Below are 22,436 nucleotides of genomic sequence, written 5' to 3'. Positions count from 1 at the left end.
ATTTTTTGCTTACTCTGCACTTGATCTGTTGGTAGGTTTGTATCATTGTGCTGCCGAATGTCACACAGTCTGAATTTAACCGCATCTAACAAATAAAAAATGTATACATAAACATGTATATCTGCACACACTGTAAAGACACCATAATAACAGAAACAAATCTGATTTGTGTGGCTAATACTCTTTGTCTCTTAGCTGTTAAAGGGGTCATAGCATGAAAATTTAAGTGCTTTAATTGGGTCCCCAGTGCTTCTATCAACCTAGAACATGTGATGAAGATCAACCCAGTTACTTAGTCAAAAGTGTTCAGAGTGTTGCTCGTGTTTTCAAAAAATGTGTTTGTTGCGTCATGTGAACTATGTGTATCACACGTTTTGTCAAAATAAGTGCCCGCTGCACACGCGTCAAAACCGTTTATGATAAAAGAGACGCTCACGTTCACAAAATACACGCCAGACACTCCCTTAACACTAAACTCTGATTACACATAAAAATTATGAGGGTATCTGGCAAACGCGAGCGTCTCTTTTATCATAAACCCTTTCAACGCATAGGGTCCAATCGAATCGTCTTGAGCCAAGGAATCCGAGAAAACAATGTTTTTAGGACTTACGGGTCAGAAGCTATAAGCAAAAACATAAGTGCAACTTTGGACTGTTGGTGGCGCTAGTGGGTTTGATATAGAGACCCCAAATTTGCTGTGAAAACTTTTTGGACTGTCCTCTATCAGTGTGCCAAATTTCATAACAATTCCTATGTACGCTGCTATGGGCTGCCATAGACGCAATGGTAGAAGAAGAAGAATAATATTAAGAAAACTAACCGATACAATAAGGGTCTTCGCCCAGTCTGGGCTTAATACCTCACCTTAATCTGCACTATCCAACAACAGCACTGCCATATAGTGTAAAGAGAAAATAATTGACAGCACAATTGAGTTTCAATTTCAACAAACCACCATTATGACAATCAATTGCATTTCATCAGCTCATTTGCATATTTATGGACACACACACAAAAACAGCACATTTTTGCTCTGACTTACAAGGTGGCAATTTTAACATGTTATAATAAATTATCTGTAAGGTATTTTGAGCTAAAACTTCAAATATGTATTCTGGGGACACCAAAGATTTATTTGACGTCTTAAAAAATCTCTTATTATATGGCCCCTTTAAAAAATATGAAAGTATTTTTACTAAAATGAATTAAAACATAACAAAGCCAGATTATAGTACTTTAATACAAAGATCTGTTTAATTAAAGAGTTCAATAGACAATAGACCAGTGATCTGTTTTTAACATTCCAACTCAAATAATAAACAGCCATAATTCAGATTATTAAATATGTAATATGAAATACTCACAGAGTAAACTGAGAACACAGATGACACCCAGAGCAAACACAAGAGAAACACCAACAACTATCAGAAGAACTTTAATCCGTTTAGCAGATCTGACTTCTTTTTCATCTGCCATTTCAAATAGAAAGATTCAATTTCAGCATTATTTAACGCTATGATATTAGGCTAAAATAAATACATACATACAAAATAGAGATACCAGTAGACACTCCTGGTCTCTTATAATACATTGATTTGTCTATTGTGGTATTTCTAGTGAATATTGCTATACAGCAGTGGTCTTCACAATTTTTTTTCATGAGAGACACACTGATAGGTCAGGGTCAATAAGAGAGCCGCCTTTACTGCAAAGTATCAAAAGTTACATCCAGTCATAAATAGCATGTCTACATATCAATCTGTCAATCTGTTGCAATGCAGTAAATACAAGGGCAAATCATTCTTTATCATTTACCAGTCAAGTTTGTAACTGAGACAATATGATTTATCTTAATGATAAAAACCTTAATTTAATGCTATTAAACTATTAATTTAATATTATAAGTATTTTTATAATATGCTTATGCAGTGCCCCCCAAACCACCAGGGGGCCACCTTTCTCGTAATTTCATGTGGTGCTGCACAGAACGGTTGGCGAGTGACATTACTGTGCCGCAAGAGCAATTCGAAAGCATAACAAGCAGTCTTATCCATAGACTGTAAAAAAGATGGACGGTGCCTGTTCGCTCTCTTACATTGGTGAAAAGTGAAGCCGCCAGTTGCCCGATATGGCGCTGACATCTTGGGTCTTGAACATAGACCGTAAAAAAATATGGACGTAGTGTCCGTGACGTCACCCATTGGTTTGTGAAGATCACTTTTGAAGCTTAAAGTAGGCGTTGCCTGCCGTCGCCATCTTGGCCGCGCGTCCTCGCGAATTACTCGCGGAAAACCGAAAATGGGTAAAGAGGCGGGATATGGGTGAAGCTGAGGTGAAACCCCGCCCGCCTAGCGCGAGTCTAATGACAGCAGTGGCTGTTCAACCGACACTCAAGCGGCCACGCCCTTAATTATGCAGAAGTTTAAGGCTGAATATAATCTAAACGGGTGAGTTACAAAAAAATTCACCCCCCTCACAGTTGTCATGAAGGGCAAAATTAGCTATATAGGCCAAAAACACTTTTTGTACCAGGCTGTAAACATATTATTTTCTACTATAAAGTTGGCCATTTTTAACATGGGAGTCTATGGGAATTGACTCCCTTTTGAAGCCAGCCTCAAGCGGCCAGTCGATGAATTGCAGTTTAAGTCACTTCCGTGTTGGCTTCATTAGAGAGATCGGAAGGTTGCCCCTCGGTCTTGAGTCTGCGCAATAGCGATTTCGGGACCAGTCATGCGCAGTAGTGAGCAGGAAGGGAAGGCGCAAAGTCAAAACCCCGCCCTCGCTCTCGTAGAATGCGCATATCACACGATATCACAGCTGTCAATCATGACGTGACACCACCGTTTTTATATCATTAAACACAAACCTATTTAAAAAACAAACATTTGAATTTACATCAGCGTGATAAAAACTACAGTAAATGACAAAAACCAGCTTCGGAAAAAAAATTGAAGTGTAATTAATTTTTTTAGTTGGTCTCAAGTCCCATTGAATAACATGGGGAGGTGGGCTTTATGACATATACTGGGACCGGTCACAGGGGGGCGATCGAGACGTTTTGGCTTCACTTTTCAGGGCTTGTGCGGCACGCTTGGTCTTATCTCACGGTACTTTGATGTCATATGACGATCACTCTGTGCAAGCGCTGCATGCGATTGAACATGCTTATCGACATACATCTTGATCTGATACACTGTAAAAAATTTGTGTAGAAATTACAGTATTACTGGGTATTACTGGCAACTAGCTGCCAGTAACTTACCGTAGATTTTACATTTATGTTATTTACTGGCAACATTTTGTTCAAAGTTAAATGAACATGAAACATTTTTAGACTTTATCTTCTACAGTAAGTTACTGGCAACCAGCTGCAAAATTACAGCAAATTTTTTACAGTGTAGGTATGGTTTTCTAGCGTCCGGAGCAGAAAAGACAGAAAATGTCTGCATGATCAAATCACTCTATTATTTACTGCCATGCGAGCCACAAATTAAAGCTTGCAGAGCTGCATGCGGCTCGCGAGCTGTGCAATGAAGAACACTGCTATACAGTAACAGTACAGAGAACTGTGTGCTTTCAGTGTTTTTGTAACTGGCTGAAATTAAAATGGTTGTGTTAAACAACACATTTTGTGTTTAGCATTAAACAAACACTAGTTAAGGACAACACATTTGCAACCCACCGGCAATTGAGTCTCAAACCGGGTTAAAAGCCTGACTCTCTAACCACTAGGCTATGTAATGTACCTTTTATTTATGTAAACACAAAATCAACACATAATGTGTTCAAATAACATAACACAAAACAATGTGCAATGTTTGTGTCTAATAATGTGCCCACTTTTAAAGCTGTCTTAAGAAATTTTATGTATAGATTAGGGGTGTCCTCGACTAAGGATTTACATATTCGAATCAGAATTGTTGAATCTTTCCATAGTCGACCGATAGTCGAATCATATCTATGTTTGTCTGCATGGGTTGGAAGGGGGCCAGACCAGGTACAAATTGGTAACTTTTATTTTCTTTCACAAGCAGCACACATAAAAAGCTTTCTGTTAAAGTGACCAAAACTGTCTTTCAAGTGATGAACGAAGACAAAACTGACGATGCATTTATATATTTCTTTTTTTAAGGTAAAATATATAAGGCAACATTTGTTTATTTATTCCTCGGAACATTTTAAAGCCGCGATCTACAGAACATCACACAAAAATACATTTTGATAACTAAACCTAAAAAAAAATAACATAGGTGATTCTGCCTTGGGAAACTCCGGCTACAATTAAGTGTTTTTATTTAATTTGGAGATATAGCGCATCAAAGCAGTCATGACCAAAAAAACCCGACAAATGAGAAATGACAAATAATTTGTGATTGTGACTGTAAATGATAAAAACTAATTTACAATTCATTAAACGTTAATTTATAACATGAAAAACACTGAAATTAATGATTTTATAGACACTATGCGTTATTATTTAGCACAGAAATACCTGCTTGCTTGCTTTGACTTTGATCACCTCTGTATTCACTTTAGATACAGAAAGACCGGATGATATTATTTATTTCAGGAATCTCTTTGCTATCATTTAAAAGTGAACACAAACCATAATATTAAATCCCAAGAAAGACATTCGTGTCAGGCAGAAATAGGTTCGGTGCAGATAGTTTCCGTTTCATCACCAAAATTTTAAAAAACGGCTTACCTGTTTTGTAGTTTAACTTTTGACAAGATAACCAAAATGTATGATAAATACATTTTAAAAACGTATACCCGTCGAAAAACATCTGTTTTTTAATGTTTAGTTTGATGAACTCCTAAATATGAGACGCAGAGCACCTAGCCGTTCGGCTAAATTACATGCAAGCAAGGCCAGCACGCAATAGCGCAACATTGAAACAACGAAAAGCTATCCAAAATGTACAGACTTAAATTAGATCAGAATTTACGTTTATAATGGATAAATTTTTTTAATAAAATTAGGTCAGAAGTAACAAAGTGCAGAACAAATATGCAAAATGCCTCAAGTGCACAGAAACAAAACACAAGCCAAATAGTTAAATCGGATAACCCAGAGTGATTTATAAATAAAATAAAAAAATTATTAAAAGAATAGAAAAGTATAGCCATAATATAATTGCCAGCTTTGTCTTTTAAATGTAGAAACAAAGAGGCAATGGTTTATTAACGAAGAAACCTCCGTGTAGCCCGGTCACAGGGGATGTTGGATTTATTAACGCATTTTAAAAATATTTATTGAAAGCTACTTCACATATTATTTGCAGCATTATCATAATATGCTGTATATAAATATATTGTGAGAAAGCTGTTATATGTGAAATCAGATAATGTGTGCACCCATATACGGCCAAAATTGAATGATCCTCATTTCATAACACATCTGCGACGATTCGACTGTGAGATTGGTAGTCGAATCAGGCTTCTCCTATCGATGCATCGAATCTTCAACTATTCGGGGTCACCCCTAGTATAGATTCATGTGTAGACTAACAAGATCTAAGAATATGATCATTGTGACCTTAGTTGATGTTTCTAAGAGAGTGACACAAGGTATACATCCTGCTTTTGGAAACATTGGACCCGTAGCCTGTATATGTTTTAATGATGCTTCATTTGCATCATTCTTAATGTTTTGTATGTTTTATTTATTATTTTTTTTTATTGTGATGTCTCTATGGACCTTTGTGTCTTGAATAAAGTTGATATATATAATGTGCAAAAAATTAATACATCATTTTTTAGAGTGATATACTGCCATGTACATTTAACCATTACATGTAAAGAAGATATTAGACTTTTTCACTGTGCGTCAGAAAGCAAAATACGGTGGTGACCGACTGAACATCTTGGTTACGGATGTAACCCTCGTTCAGTGAAGAAAGGGAACGGAGACGTCAGGTCATGACCGACGAATTGGGAACCAATCTGCGGGGCGGAAAACAGGGTTTTTCATGACTGCGTCAACTCCTCATGCACCTCGGGGAAGAGGGGCACAGGGGGTGAGAACTGGGCAGCCCGAGCACTTCTGAAGTACCAATCATCGAGGTGGGACGGTCGGGTGGGGGAGGCTCAGTCCACTCCAAGCCGACCGTCGCCGACCGTCGCTGCCCGAGCAAGCAGGGCTGCCATCTCAGGGTCGAACACAGCATCCCCAACATTACTCGAAGGAGGGAGCGGATCTGGATCGGCCTTCGAAGGTGACAAACCCCCCCCCCCCCTTCGATGCTACGGTGGACACTGCATCTGAGGGAGGCACAACAGAGGGCTAGTACACCGTAGAACACGGACAGCTCGTCTCCATTGGAACCTCTGCTGAAGACGGATCAGGGCACTGAGAGTCGCTGGATGAACCGGCGGACAATTTCAGCACCGTTATACAGAGGTCTCCCTTCGCAAGCTTGGTAACTGCACTCTTAGCAGTACCCGGCTTGGAAGCCGGGAGCCGTTCCCGGAGAAACGACACCCGCCTCCGCAAATCCGCCATGGTCACGCCCCCACAGATGGAGCATGAGACATCACGAAACGCTGCTTCAGCGTGCTGGAGCCCCAGACACGAGACGCAGCGATCATAACCATCCCGGGGAGCCGTGTACGCACCGCATCCAGAAACGGATCACGGCTGGAATGCCATACTTAAAAAGACGCACCCGAACAAGACTGACACGAACAAGTGGCTGTCTTTAAAAAGACACAACGCTTGAATGTGCAACTCTTTTAGAGGAAATCACTCTTTCAGCGCTGAGTTAATGAAACACGCCGGGGGGAGGCAACGCACACACTCAACTCAAGAAAAAAAACGGAGAAATTAAAGAGGTGGAAAACTGTGAGTGCTTCCGCTGTGGTGCTGAAGTCCAACCAACTCGAGCGAGCAGTGTACTTCCGTAGAGTAAAGTAGCTTCTCAAGAGCAGAGATCCTGCCGGCTTTCAAAGCAATTAAAGCTATTTTGGTATTGTGCACCTGCTGCTTATATATGCACCTGGCGGGGCAGCGGTGGCATTATGCAAATACCTGCATGCCAAGTTCATTGGTGTTTTGATAGTTTCTCGAAGTGGATAGGTCTCAATTCGGTCATGACGTTACGTCGTAGTGACCGACTGAAAGGGAACGCAAGGTTTCCAGACCTACAAAGTTGAATTAATTTTCTACTAAATCTAATTTTGTGTGGATCATCCTGAGTTCAGTGTATTAATCAATGCATACACTGTAAAAACATCCATAGAAATTGCAGATGGGTTGGCGGTAATTTACCGTAGATTTAAATTTATGTTATTTGCTGGCAACATTTTGTTCAAAGTTAAATGAACATTAGGCATTTATAGGTCATTGTCTTTGCAGGGTAAAACTAAAATGACGGCATCGAGCAAAACATTCTGGGAAACAAAATCTGAAGCAAAAAACAGAAAAAGGTTGACGATGATTTCTGGTTCCCAGAATGCTTTGCATGAGGCTGTTATTGTATAGTTTTATTCTGTAAAGATAAAGACTTGTTAATATTTAAAATTTATTTAACTTTGAACAAACTCTTGCCAGTAAATAACAATTTAAATCTACGGTAAATTACCGGCAACCCAGCTGCAGTAACATTGTAATTTCTACGGATTTTTTTACAGTGTAATATATGAAGTATTTTGAAATGTTCAGCCACCTGAATTTGTTTTAACAAAGACATCTGAGGCCACCGCCATTAAAAAGTTGATAATGATTGAATGCTCTCGGCATGTACTACACATTCATCAAATTAAGAGTTTCATTGCAAAACGAGATATCCACCGTTTTTTTAATTGTTCAGAAATCGTGTTTTTTGGTTGTGCATTCCAATTAATTTCAATGCAACTGCAGTTGGTTTGTTTTGATTTATAACCTTCATAACTAAAAAAATACAGCTAAGTAGCACCATAAAACAAAAATAATAACATGATAACATAATAATAAACATGTTTTGACATTGTCAAGGCCGCCTTAATGCACGGGCTTACCTGGGCTGAAGCCCAGGGGCCTCCCAAGTTCAAGGGCCTCCCAAGTTTGCTTTCATGACGAGCTGAAAATGTCATATTGTTTTGTAACTTGTCGGGTTTTCTGTCAATCACTCTAATTGTACGTTACATGGCTGCTGATTGGTCTGTTGTAACTTAACGTGAAATAAAATGTCAGACGTAACATATTTTTTATTCCGCGTAATGTAATTAAGTGCGCGTTGTCAACTTGACATTCCTGCACGTTAGACTGAGTGTGACAGAGAACCGGGAAATAATCCACCAACAAATGAAAGAGTAATTTTGAAATTTCATAATAAGCAGCACTATAGTGAGGTGCAGGTCTCTCTCTCTTTTGTGCGCGCGCTCGCTCGTTCGCTCTCTGTGCTCGTTCAGCTGAGTCTCTGGCATGAAGAAGTCTCTCCAATCGTGCACAAGAAACTGTGCCGCTAAATTAAGAAAGGAGTTCCCGCACATAATGCTGTTAGTTGTTATAAAGTTTAAGTTTACTGGCGTTTATATCAGTGACGCATGCGCAGCTGAAGCGATGTAGTTTGACGCGACGTCAGCTCACAGTACACACATCTGTTGGTTTAGAAAGACGAGAAAGAGACGCAACGGTAAAGGTCCAAGTCTAAGAAAGTAAAGAGCGACAAAACCATCTCAAATGATCATCCCCTGATAGCACCATTATAATCTCATTATCTAAAGATCTTATATACAAGTATGTTCCCTGTCTGTCTTGTGCATATTTATACTTGGTCGTTTTACATGCTTATGTATGCATAAATACTAAATACAATGCATACTATATCTTCAGTAGCCTACAAAATAAATAACTGTGGCCGGTTGCATAAAACTTAAAGACTAGTCTTAAAAGTTAGTCATGAATTTTTTTCTTCAAGACTGATCATAACTGTTTTAAGTATGTTACACAGAAAGGTAGATTGGTCTAATTTAAATCCAAATAATAAGACTGATTAGCCCTAACTAATTGCTAGTTAGTCAGAATCATTCTTAAGACGCAGTCTTAATGTCATGGCTATGTTTATGCAACCGGCCCCAGATTAAAAAACAAGATTCTGTCTATAAAGACTTATCTTTTGTTATCATTAATGCATTTAACAAGATTCTGTCAATAAAGACTTATCTTTTGTTATCATTAATGCATTTTCACTTTAAAACTAACTTTAACTTCTTATATTTTTAAAACTGTGGTGAGCATTTAGTTAGTGAGTGGCAATTTTCTGCAAATTATATTCCAAAAACTATATAAACATAAAGCTTATAAACATATAAACTTTCACTCATTTTGGTTTTATTATCACCACATGTTGATGTGTGTGGTTGTTAAATAAAGTGTCTTGTGTTTATGCTCAAGTGGACTCAGTGATATGTTAATAACAATATTATGGTGTTTTCTGGCTCAAAGAGGGAAAACTCACTGTTGTATGTCTCGAAAGAAACTAATGCATTTTGTGATGTAGATTACCTATATATTACACTTAAAAAAGAGACTATAAATCGAGGGGAAGGGGGGCCTACAAAACCTCTTAGCCCCGGGGCCTCACATTAGGTTAAGGCGGCCCTGGACATTGTTGTTAAAAATGGATTTATCTCGTTTTGCAACGAAACTCTTCAAATACTTACACTTGAAATCTGTTTAATCCCAGCCTCAGGCCATTCAGAAGAACTGCTTTGTTGGCAAAATCCATTAAGATTAAAAAATGCTCATTTACAGGAAAACATGTCAGACACACTTAGAAAGTTTAGCATCTCAGCACTTCATTTATTTATGCAGTCTAACAGTTTATTATTAGTGAAATCCGTTTAACATTTAATAAATGAGAATTATGATAAACATTATTAATTTAATTACAAGCAAATACTGAGATATTAACACATTCATTTTTTCTTACCTGTTAGATGAGAGCGCTTCTGGTATGAACGTATGAAAGAAGAATTGTTATAGATTGCTTCCATTTTTCTAACTGTACAGAAAAGTATGTGTGTAAATATACTGCAAGGAAGTCAAAAGGTAAATGATACAGGAAGTAATGAGATTAAAAAAACAAGTATGCCAAAGTTTGTTGCATCCGTCTCAGCACTCGACACCCAAACCACTGCTGAATGTAAAAGCCATACTGAACAAATCATTCACGTGGATATGAGTCATATTAGTGTGGTTAAGCAAATTATTTATTTAAATCAATCATTAGATAAATAATTATTTTTGGATGCAAGTGCTTTTGGACTCTTTAAAAACACTTTGACATGTTGATATGTAAAGAAGTATATAGTGATAGTTTGTGGTTGTGGTTAAACGTGGGCTCTGTCTGCTTCTGTTATTGCTGTTGCTTTTTATTCATAACCTAGTCTCAGCCTCAGACGTCATGCCCACAAACTGTTGGCTGAACGTCTGATGTTTTTCGTACACTTTTCTGGAAACCTTGTGAGAATGTGAAAGTCGTCTTTGATTGATTGAAAAAAAAAAGGATTTCCAGGAGACGCGAGTGTCGCGATTAGTTTCGGTCCCTGGAAAAGAAGCACTACATACAGTACAGCAGTGGCGAACCGTGAGTACTTCAGCTGGGCCTTCAAAATATGCAATGAAGTGCAAATGCCTCTCCATGCGCAATTACGCATGGCGCAATAAATGAAAGTCACAAATTTAATGGATAGGTTCTACTTACTACACCGCCTTAATTCTTAAAAACAGGAAAATGGAGACAAGTGAGCATGGGGGAAAAAACACCAAAATAAATTGAGAGTAGTTTGTTTTTCATAAATTTTAAAATTCAGAATATAATACTAGGCTATTCGTATTTCGTTAAATCATACAGTGAACGTGTAAAAATTCTGAGCACGCAAAGTTAAAATTACAGAATAGGCATCGTTTGCCTTTAAATGCAGTTTTAAAGTTTAAAATTACTTTAATCTAACTGATAAACACAAATACAGACTCTGCTGCTCTGTAAATTTGCATTTAATTTTTGTTTTTTGTAAATATATATTTAGCTGTAGGATAGCTTGTTAGTCTTTTTTCATAAGGGGAAATATAGCACCCTGCGTTCTCAGTGCACCTCCTTGTGGCTTATAACTGTTATATTTTGCGGGCTCGCAAAATCCCTAGCCCGAGCCCCGGTGAATGTTTTTGCATTCTCTGAGATTTAGTTAGGTAATTATATTGTATGTAATTCGGCGTCGCCTGCAGTCATTACTATCCTCAAGTAAAACTGTCAGGAAGTGAAAGTATAATTAAACCCATTATTTTTCTCGTGTTCACGTCTGATATGCGCAGCGCAGCTGCACGCGCATCTCTCGGCTGTGCTCTTCACGAGTACCCGCTTAAGTAATTTCGTTTTTACCTCAGCCCTATCAAACTAGCCACAACGTCAATCACGTTTTCTGCCATTTACCTCAACCACTCTCACCGCAGAGATTCGGGCCATTAGACGGTCTATGATTAGGACTTCTTCTTCTTTGGTGTTTTACGGCAGCTCGCATCCAGCTTGTTGCGTGATTAGGACTTCATGGGGGAGCCGGGCAAGATGGCGGCGTGAACAGTTGAAAGTTACAAGCTCTCGGTACCGAAACTTTGTAAGACGTTAAGGAATATAAAATTAATAGCACAACTTAGATAGTTTCACATTTTATGCACATTGGTGACATCAGCCATGCCTAGAGTCGCCCAAAAAAAGATCAAGTGAGGCGGGAAGAGGAGATACTTCACTTACCGCTACTGGTGACCATGAATATGAAAAAAACCTGACAAAAAACCTGGAACTGGAGTCGGAAGAAGAATTTCCTGCTCTACCTGTAACACCGAGTAAGCCTCCAATAGCGAAAAAACCTACAATCTCCGGAATCCAAGCTGCAAATATCTCTAAACCTGACGAGATTGTAGCTACGCTTGCTAATCTAATAAACACCAGGAGTGATGCGCTCGAGTCCATGATAAAAGGCGCTTGCGCCGAAATAAAAGAGTTGAAAAGCAAAATGACTTATGTTGAAAAACGGGTGGAGAGAAGTGAGCAATCTACCAAGATTTGCATGACTCGTGTGTCGAATCTGGAAAGTTACGGTAGACGCTGGAATCTAAGGCTCCACGGATTACAAGAAACGGCAAAGGAAAATGTGCGAGAAGAAGTCATACGTGTGTGCCAAAAAGTGTTACCACATGAGGCGACAATACCAGATGCTATTGATGTTGCACACCGAACGGGATTCAAACATTCCAACGAATCAAGACCTCGAGCAATCATCATTCGCTTCATTGCCAGACGACTTAGAGATGCTCTGTGGAAAGCTGCTAAGAGTAACGAGTTCCTCAAAAAACAGGGCTTGCAGTTTAAGGAAGATCTCACAAAGGAGGACAGAGATAATAGACAAAAGCTATGGCCTTTGATTAAAAAAGCTTGTGAAGAAGGTAAACTGGCATACTTTGTTGGGGGTCGTGCTTTTATCGAAGGGAAAGAAATTTTTGAAGGATAAGACCCGGTTAAAATGTCTGGTTTCTGATGTCCATCATCGGGGGTTTTCCTCCCCTAAACTTTGAAACACGCTTACTTAAATGGATCCTGATATGTTGTTACAAAGGTAATAACTGTATTCACACTGTATTTAAAGACGTGCTATTAAGCCAACGTTCAAAAGGGCTTTAATATATGTTGGAAATATGTTTATGCTAAGTTTACTGCATTCTAAATGCTGCTAGTTCTATACTAAGACAACCTGTTATGTTAATTATATTATATTCCCGTTATATACGGCATTATTTAAGTACCGATCTTGATTGCAATCTGTTCATTACCTTCTTTAAATTCAAATAACACCTGTGTGTTTTTGTTGGAAGCGCTATGTCCAAGTTATCTTTTGTTTCTTTTAATGCTAGGGGGTTAAGGAAAAATATTAAAAGGAAAGCAATGTTTTTGTTTGCTAAACAATTTATGTCAGATTTTTGTTTTTTACAAGAGGCTCATTCTGTTAAAGAGGATCTAAATTTTTGGAGTTCACAATGGGGTAATTCAATATGGTTTTCGCATGGATCTGAACGATCAGCTGGAGTGGTTACCTTAAAGAATAGATTTAATGGGGATATATTACAAACAAAGTGTGATTCAAATGGTCATTTCATTTGCCAATTAATTAAATATCATGAAAATATCTTTATTATTTGCAATATATATGGGTACAATAACAATTTGGAAAACTCATATCTTTTTGAGACTATAGAAAGTATATTTCAGGAATGGCTAAAAATTTTTCCAAGTGCCACCCTGTTGGTAGGAGGGGATTTTAACATTGTCTTAGATGGAGTTTTGGATAAATGGCCTCCAGGTCGACCTAATATTAATAACAACAACCTAAAATCCTTTATGGAAAAATTTAATCTCATAGACATCTGGAGAGACAAATTCCCATTTCAAAAGTCCTTTACCTGGAGTAATAAATCTGGTTCCAGCCAATCTAGAATAGACTTCTGGCTATTGTCAGAAAATTTTAATAGAGACTATGTAGAAGTGGATATAGTATCAACGCCACTTACAGATCATAAAGCTATATGCATCAATGTCAAACTATCTAATACAAATTGCGCTGTTAATAGGACATATTGGAAATTGAATAACTCATTATTGTTGTATAATGAAGTCCAAAAAGAAATTACAAAATTGATAAATAAGTTTTGGGAAAAGGCCAACAAAGACTGTAAATATGGTCTAAATTGGGAACTTCTAAAATTTGAAGCTGCAAAATTCTTTAGGATGTTTAGCAGCCAATTGGCAAAATCTAGAAAAAATGAGGAAATAAATATCATAAGAGGCATAACTAATTTGTCAGAAAAAAGCCCAGATGATCTATCAGAGGAAGAAAAAATTAATTTAGCCGACCTTCAAATAAAACTTGACGAGATATATGAAAGAAAGGCCAAAGGAGCGTTTGTCCGTTCAAGGAGGAGATGGCTGGAAGAGGGAGAGCAAAATTCACAATATTTTTTTAATTTAGAGAGATGCCATTTTAAGAATAATAGCATTTTTAATCTGAATATTAATGGAGTGTTAACAAATGATCATAAATTAATTTCCAACTACTGCAGTGAATTTTATAAGAAGTTATACACTTCTCAATATTCTAAAACTGATTCAGATACTTTCATGAATAACTTAGAAGTTAAAAGTATTAATGACAGTGATAAAACATTTTGTGAAGCACCATTTTCCATTGAAGAAGTTATTCATGCAATTTCACACCTCAAAAATAATAAATCACCAGGAACTGATGGCCTGAGTACAGAATTTTACAAACAATTTTCTAAAGAACTTAGCCCATTTTTATTTGAGGTCTTTAAGGAAAGTATGGAAAATCAATGCCTCCCACCCACCCTAACTCAAGGATTAATTACATTACTTCCAAAACCAAATAAAGACATTCTCCTCCTTGACAATTGGCGCCCAATCAGTTTACTAAATAATGATTATAAAATATTTGCTCTCATTTTAGCTAAAAGATTAAAAACTGTATTGGACACAATTATTGATGAGACACAATCTGGCTTTATGAGAAATAGGCACATAACAAATAACATTAGATTAGTTTTAGACATTTTGGATTACCCAGAACTTGTTAAAGATGATAGTTTTATTTTATTTGTAGATTTCTATAAGGCATTTGATTCTGTGGAACACGAGTTTATTTTTGAATCACTGAAAAAGTTTGGTTTTGGGGACTACTTCTCTAATGCAATTAAAACCCTCTATAAGAATAATAACAGCTCAATCAAGTTAATGGGAGGTTCCAGTTCTAGGTTTCCCATATCTAGAGGGATAAGACAAGGTTGTCCTGTCTCCCCTTATCTCTTTCTGGTAGTAAGTCAACTTCTTGCAAGCCACATTAAGGCCAGTACAATTGAAGGCATTTCCATTATTGAGAAAAAGCTAATTATAACTCAATTGGCAGATGACACTACGCTTTTTCTTCAAAATGATAAGCAGATTCCTACTGCAATTAGAGTTATTGAAGAATTTTCAAAGGCCTCTGGTGTTTATCTAAATTTAACCAAGTGTGAACTATTGGCTATCAAAGATTGCTCAGAAAATTCTTATTGTGACATTCCTGTGAAATCTGAAATTAATTACTTGGGAATTTTGTTACATAAAAATCAACAAAATAGATGTTCTTTGAACTTTAATCCAATTATGCAGAGAACCCAGAAGAAATTAAATCAGTGGCTCGTGAGAGACTTATCCTTAAGGGGAAGAGTCTTACTCACCAAAGCAGAGGGAATATCCAGATTAACGTATGCAGCTCTGGCTCTTCATGTGGATAATAAAGTAACTAAGGAGGTTGATAAAATGCTGTTTAATTTCATCTGGAGATGCAAAATACACTATATCAAAAAAACGGTTATAATGAACTCATATGAAAATGGTGGCCTTAATGTTTTAGACTTTGATTCTTTGAATAATACATTCAAAATTAACTGGATGGCACAATTTATCAGAAGCCCTAACTCCATCTGGAATGTTATCCCCTTCCACATCTTTTCTAAACTAGGTGGCATTGAATTTTTTCTAGCTTGTAACTATGGTATCAACAAAATCCCTATTAATCTTTCTAATTTTCACCGCCAGGCTCTTTTGGCATGGAAACTGATTTACAAACATAATTTTTCACCTCATAGATATTTTATATGGAACAACCAGGACATTTTATATAAACAAAAAACACTTTTTTTTGAAAATTGGTTTCAAAATAACATTGTTTTAGTGGACCAGTTGTTTGATGCAGATGGTTTTCTTTTTACATATGACAAATTTATGAGACATTATAACATACCTATACCACCTGGAGAATTTGCTAAAGTTTTTGGTGCAATCTCTGATGGAGTTTGCATGCTATTTAAACAACAGAGAAGACTGGACTATAATCATCTTCCTCCTTTTACACCTATACACTCTTTTGTTGGTGAAATATGCTTCTCTTCTCATTATCGCAATAATAATAAACCGATCAGAGCACTGTTCCAAAAGGATATTGTTACACAACCAAAGGTAATTTCTTACTGGAATCGGTTTGTGAATGATGTTAATTGGAAAAAAGTTTGGCTTTTGCCTAATCGTTTCTTTGTCACAAACAAGATTAAAGAGGTGACCTTTAAACTTATCCATAGAATATACCCTGTCAAATGTTTTCTTGTCAGATATAAGAGGAATATAGATGTTAATTGTAGCTTTTGCGATTCTTCTAAAGAGACAGCCATTCATTTGTTTTGGTATTGTAATGTAGTTGCAGTTTTCTGGCAACATATACTTGATTTCATTGTTAAAAATATTGACAAAAATTTTGCTTTACTTTGGAAAAATGTATTATTAGGTCTATTTGTAAATCAGAAGGACAAACAAATTCACACATACATGATTAATTTTATCATCTTAATGGCAAAATTCCATATACATAAATGTAAATTTTCTGGGCGAAAACCATGCTTTAAAGTATTTAAAGAAGAAATTGTACACTATGTTGATCTAATATTACCCTCAAAAAACCAGAAAGCCTGTCAGATTCTTAAGGCATGTAATTATTTTCATATTTTTATATAATATTTTGTTTCCCCCCTAGCAACAATGTCTTTATTTTAATTTTAAATTATTTAATTTTGTGTTATTTTTGTTCATTTTCATACAATTTATATTTGAATACATTGATGTAATATTTTTATTACTGTCAAGTGATTAATAAATAAAAAAAAAAAAAAAAAGATTAGGACTTCATGAAGGCTTACAATGCTTTGTTTTTTACCCGCCCACTTGAAATCAAAGCGTGATTGGTCGATTTGCCCGTCACTCTCCACACCAAAACACATAGCTTGGCCTTCCTTGGGATTCTTGAAGTCCTAACCAATGAATGAGCCAGTTTACCGGGCCTTAATAGAGACAGACGATTCTGATTGGATATGAACCTGACAGTAAGCTTAACGTTAGAACATAGATGAGAGAAAATATATTACATGTATTAAATTAAATTAAATATAAATTTAAACATGTAAAAACATATTTTTATTGAATACTTTATTATTTATTAGTATTATTATAAAAAATATTTTTATTAATTTTTTTAGGCCTTCTCTGAAGGCGTAGAAGGCCCTGAAGGTTCCCCACTGCAGTACAGTATACAGCGAATCAGACGTCAATCATCGATGATTTTCAATCTGTGCTTCTGGAGGCTGCGCGCGTTTAACTGTGTTTTTGACGACGAACAGGTCACGCGTATATAATGGCGGGTACATGTGTGAAGTTTTGCTTTTAGTTAAAAAATGTATATCCACATCATCCAACACTGTTTACTTTCTGCGCGTTTTTAACATTACATAGGCTAGTAAAACAGCATGAGATGATCTAGTTTTTTCAGCGATTTGAACAATTCATTCAAACTGATTCGCGAACCAATTCAAAACGTTTGGCCCTTTTGCTTTGTAAAGAATCGACTCAAAAGACTCAATTATTTGCAATACTTTGTAAGGAATCGACTCAAACGAGTCATTAACACTCAAATGCTCCAGAAACACAAGACGGCACTTTAAAAATAAAATACACATTTCGTAATTAATTAAAATACAGTAACAAAGGAACGCCGCACAGTGTAACGAAGTAAAAGTACAATTAATTTGTTTCCACCTCGGAAGGGCAACTTGAGTCGAGAAGCATGGGCAGTTGCCTGGGCAACCTGAGCAACCCCCCATGTCCCTGTGCACGTCCCTGATCACATGCATGGTTTTATAGTAATGCTGACTTTTTCGCATCAATCCACAATCATTTAAACCATAAACAAGCTGTCATAGAGTCGACGGCGAACCGATCGCATTTCAGCATCGCCCCTGTTGGGCGAGGACGCGCCACTCACACGTCTAAACTAATACGTTTACAGTATTACATTATTATAATGATAACTTTAAGCAAACAGATACCTTAATTAAGTTCAAATTAGTATACTTTAAAAATTGCACAGAACTTTAACTCCAAGTACATACTTTTAAAGTATACTTTTACTAAATTATAATATTTTGAGGTATGTTCAAAGTTTAATTTGTAAGCAAATATGTTGTAAGTATACTTTCAATATATTTAAAGATTGTAATTTTTTTTCTAAGTATATTTGTAATGTACTATTGCAAAGTTAAATATACTTGAAATACAAATTAATAAAGTATATTTATTTTTTTACCAGGGATATTCATATGGCTTTTTTGCAGCTTTCTTGATGTAGCTTTTATTGTTGCATTTTTACTTTATACTTTTATGTTTATGTCAGTAAACAAGTATAGGCCAAATATACTTAGACATAGATATACTTTTAAGTATATTTCTGAGATGTCCAAAAGTACATTTTAGAGAAGTACATAAAAAGTAAACTGAAAGTATACTTTCTTAGTTTAGTTTCTTAAGTTTCGTAACGGAATTTCCCATACAGAGATCTGTAAGGGTGTTTGGGAACATTCAGACAACCTAATTTATATACATTAACACACAGTCTAGAAATGCTTGTTGTCTTAAGCTTGAGTTTGTTTGTATAATGATATTACCGGAGCAATTGTCCATCACTTTGGCTTCACCCCTGCATTATTTTTTCCTTTTTACCTCTAGCACACCCTAGTGTTCATGTCCTGACCACAAAAGAAACCTGCTTGTCATACTTTAGGCATCAAATAAAACACCCTGATTTTAAGGAGTGACCCACTTGGTTAAATCACCCAGATCTGTGATAAAGACCTTATTCACCTTATTCCGCCACGCCCCTTTTTAATTCTTCGCTCTTCCGCATTTTGTCAACCGACCTCCGCTGCCAACATGGCACAGTGCATTCGGTGGCTAGTCTGGGGGTTAGAAGATTGTTTGTAGTTCACTATAACTTTAGCCAAATGACAAATATCGCTACTGTTGTTAATGTTTTAAATTAGGAGCACGGAGAAAACTTCATAAGACGCTCGGACAGTCCTACACCGTCCCACCAATCGTCTCGTGGCCAGACGATACGAAGCGGCCGCGGCAAGTAACCTATGGGACATATTACCTCGTCCCGTCAGGAGCCGATGGATCAGCACTGGAAATTACCAAAGTACTTATGCCTACCAATATTTACACAGTGATTTCGTCTTTTTTAAAGCAAATGTGCACCTTAGCCAGTCCAATAACTATTTCGTTTTTATGTGGTACCATGATAGAATTCATTTGCAAACTTGCCAACACTTATTCCTTCAAATCAGGAGACTTAAATCCTTTTAAGTGGAATCTACAAAGCTCACATATGGTTTAAGAAATTCCTTACAGATAATATCTGATCACACTGTAAAGGTTTATGTAACTGCATGGCAGATTACATCTGATCACATAGTAAATGTTTAATATAACTGCACAACATCTGATCACATAGTAAATGTTTAATATAACTGCACAACATCTGATCACACTGTAAATGTTTAATATAACTGCACAACATCTGATCACACTGTAAATGTTTAATATAACTGCACAACATCTGATCACATTGTAAAGGTTTAATATAATTGCACAACATCTGATCACACTGTAAATGTTTAATAACTGCACAACATCTGATCACATTGTAAAGGTTTAATATAATTGCACAACATCTGATCACATTGTAAAGGTTTAATATAATTGCACAACATCTGATCACATTGTAAAGGTTTAATATAATTGCACAACATCTGATCACATTGTAAAGGTTTAATATAATTGCACAACATCTGATCACATTGTAAAGGTTTAATATAAACGCACAACATCTGATCACACTGTAAATGTTTAATATCACTGCATGACATCTGATCACATATGAAGGTTTAATGTAACTTTACAACAGGTAAAGCAAGACCACCCTGCAATAAATTAAGACACAGCTTTATCGGAGTCATCAGGAGCTGATCCCAAGTGTTTATCTGGAAGCTGTTGGTGTATGTACTGGTAAAGTGCTTGGCAACTGTGTAATGGATGCAGTATCAACCCTGTGTAAAGCTGACACAAAGATGGTTGTTTCTCAGCAGAGATATGTACATTTGTGCCAGCTCAACACTTTGAAGCAGTTTCTCGGACAGGGTTTACAGGACTAGGATTTAATTATATTAGGACATTTTAGTTTTTACAAACAAACCCTACAAAAAAACAAGACTGGTGCGCATCTTGTGACAAAACAATGGCACTCATATATGTTGAGGTATGTCAGTAAAAGGTGTTTTTAAATTATTGTAGCTCAAATATGCATTTTAGCCTGGGACCAGGATAAGCCCTGTCAGGGAAACTGCACCATTGTTTTCCCATATCAGATGTAGGTTGCTTCAGGTTGAGTTGTGATTTTAAAGTGTAGTTGTGGTCAGAGACGGATGGATCCTCCCATTGTGTTTCTGCATCACAGTTTAGGAACATGTTGATTGTATCATCCATCCTCACAGTTGTCCACTGCATCACTACACATCAATGCATCTGTGAAAACAATATAACCATAAACAGTTTTATGTTAGTATTTAAAATAAACTTGCATCATGAGAATTAATATATAAATGGCACCCATACTTAAACAGAACAATGTGTAAGAGAGAGATGCATTAAATAGAGACAGTAACATTATACACACAACCTTTAACTTCAGTGTTAAATAATACGTTGTTTAATAGGTCATTATCAATATCTGAATGAGAAATGAACTGACATTCCAGCATCTGAAATGTCAGTAACTTGTAGGAATCACGTGGGCTACTGTAAGAATGCAATGTACTATAATATCTCGTTGTACTATCGTAAATATAAAAATATAGGTGGACAATTAAAACCATTCAAATAGTTGCATTTTATAAACTAACGTTACTGATCTTACGTGTATTTGTAGAACGGACTTCACAAATCTAACTTTAGGCGAACGAGCACAAAGTTAGCTAAGATAGCTTACCTGAAACTGGCCACCTTTTCAACACCCGGCGTGGTTTAAAGTTACCGGAACATCGTAGTCGAACCATTACTTGGGATAAGGGTGTTCCTCAGTTTGCTTAAAATTGGTAAGAAAGAAACATAAAGGCGCTCGAGTGAGCTTTTTAAGCTTAACGCGTCGCCTTCAGTCACTGCCTCAGCTGCTCATCGTCTATGCGGCCGGAAGAATGTTGACAAAATGAGCGAAATGGCGCCGCCCTTGTTGTCGTGAAAAATAAGGTGAATAAGAGCAGACATCAGGTCCAAACAAAATCACTGCAGTTTTAGCTTCATTTATTGTCAAACACTTATTCTTAAGCAGCCATTCTTTTGAGTTTTTATAAACATGTATATAACTTTGCCATCACATTTTTATCCCCAAGTTTGAATAAAAGATACAGCTGATTTTAGACAGATACTAGATTTTGCAGATTTCACCGCTTTTTGAAAGGCAGAAAAGAAGTCCCTTTAAAGATTATAGGAGATCTGCAGTCTATCCTTTTGCCATTTTCGTTCGTATCTCCTGCATATTCAACAGAGTGAACAAATCAAATCATTTAATGGTTCTGATTTTTTATTCAGATGTTTTACCTTCATTGGTACAAGTGAATTCAAAATGTTCAAACACATATCATTAAAATAACAGATACTCAAGAATAAAGCATAATGATTTCATTCCAAAACCAAACTTTCCATCATATCATAGATTTGTCAATGACCAGACACATCTTGCTTTACTTTGAATGGAGCAAAATGTAAAAATGTCTTCATAAAAAAAACAATTTTTGGCCCTCATCATAATAAAGATGTTCAAGTAGCTTTCATTTGCCTGATGGAGTTTATGTAGAGTATCCTAACATTGATCTGTCTCTTCTGCCCTGGAAACAGTGCAAACTGTGAAAATCACACAATTTTAAATATAATTGCAGAGAATCACCTTCATGTTGACAACATCTTCTCATATAAAAGCACTCTGTCTACATACGAGTCTTTTCTTATAAACAGCATGCTTCAACTTTAGCCATTTGTTCCTATTATAAAAAAGGTTTAATAAGTCACGAATGGGGTTATTATTGCTGTGTTTTACAGTATGCCATAAAATAAAACATGATAATATATTGTGCTTATGTAATATCTTGTTTAAGGAGTTTAATGCTTTCTTGGTTTAACTTTATCTTCCCAGTTTGCTCTTCAGATTTTAATCATATTGATTTGTGTTGTCACTGAAAGGGTTATTAGTGTTTTGTGTTCTTTGTAATTCCTGAATGAAGATCAGATCATCAAAACATCATTCATGCAGACTTTCAGATCAATCAGAAAGAATAACAAATTTATTTCATATAACAGACATGAATACATTGCTTAATGAAATGCAGTCTTGTAAAGGTTTAATTGTTGCAGTTATTTTAGTTACATACACAACGACACATCAACATTTTGATTTTGTTTGTATTTGCA

At 36.3% G+C, this 22,436-nt stretch overlaps 1 protein-coding gene and 1 long non-coding RNA gene across 2 annotated transcripts in view; both read right to left on the bottom strand.

Moving 5' to 3' along the window:
• The window catches only part of ggcta (gamma-glutamylcyclotransferase a), a 439,956-nt gene that overhangs the window by 252,890 nt on the left and 164,630 nt on the right, over positions 1 to 22,436 (bottom strand). The gene's annotated exons all lie outside the window — the stretch shown is intronic.
• LOC141351348 (uncharacterized) lies at positions 19,809 to 21,226 on the bottom strand. The gene is made up of 2 exons (XR_012359575.1): positions 20,962 to 21,226; positions 19,809 to 20,498 (listed from the first exon to the last, which is right to left on the bottom strand). It is a non-coding gene; the product is annotated as an uncharacterized lncRNA (long non-coding RNA).

Source organism: Misgurnus anguillicaudatus, chromosome 20 (genome assembly GCF_027580225.2).
Source record: "Misgurnus anguillicaudatus chromosome 20, ASM2758022v2, whole genome shotgun sequence".
Classification (NCBI taxonomy): domain Eukaryota; kingdom Metazoa; phylum Chordata; class Actinopteri; order Cypriniformes; family Cobitidae; genus Misgurnus; species Misgurnus anguillicaudatus.
Note: the sequence above shows the minus strand (reverse complement) of the source record. Positions and strands in the feature narration are given on the sequence as shown.